Source organism: Artemia franciscana, chromosome 7 (genome assembly GCF_032884065.1).
Source record: "Artemia franciscana chromosome 7, ASM3288406v1, whole genome shotgun sequence".
In the NCBI taxonomy this organism is placed as follows: domain Eukaryota; kingdom Metazoa; phylum Arthropoda; class Branchiopoda; order Anostraca; family Artemiidae; genus Artemia; species Artemia franciscana.
Genome location: NC_088869.1, coordinates 29036517 through 29037215, shown reverse-complemented (window position 1 = coordinate 29037215; position 699 = coordinate 29036517).

Here is a 699-nt window from a genome sequence, read left to right as displayed (position 1 = left end):
ACAATACTGTTATTTTGCCGCAAGAGAAAGCTCTAACCACATGTATTTTTAAGGCATTGATGTTTCCCTAGCTAATTTGGCCTCCGAAATCCTTGGTATAGCGTTTGGAATGGAAGAAATTTTATAATCCTCGATGGAGTTAATTATACTAATGTAAAATAATAATGTAGAATAATATTCAACATTGTAAGTAATGTAAAAATAATATTTAACACAGCCTAGTGTTTACGTGAACTCTTAATATTTGATAAATTTGAAGCAATCTGGGATGTTTTAAGGAAAAAGCGAGCTAAATTATTGTTTTTTTTCTTTTTCGGCCTTTTGGTTTTCTTCAATCCATTTATGGCTTCGATTATTCTGTGCAAGAAAGGAGGGAAATTTTTCATTTTAGAAGGAAGGGGAATCACAAACAGAAAATAGTTTTAATTGTAATGCTACTTAGTGACACTTGTTCATTCTCTTTTTTCCATTCAGAATTTCGTTTGAATTATTTCGGAGTCCATTCTCAGTCGGCGGTGCCTGAGAAATTATTTCGAACGAAAAGAGGATTCGTATCAGCAAGCATGTGATAAGTCACATTTTGAAAAGCTTTGAAACACTTTGGACAAACTTATCTCATACATAGAAGTGACCTCTCAGGGTATCCAGTTTTAAGTTGTCTACAAGCAAATCGGTCCTTTACACATCCAGACTGAGGTG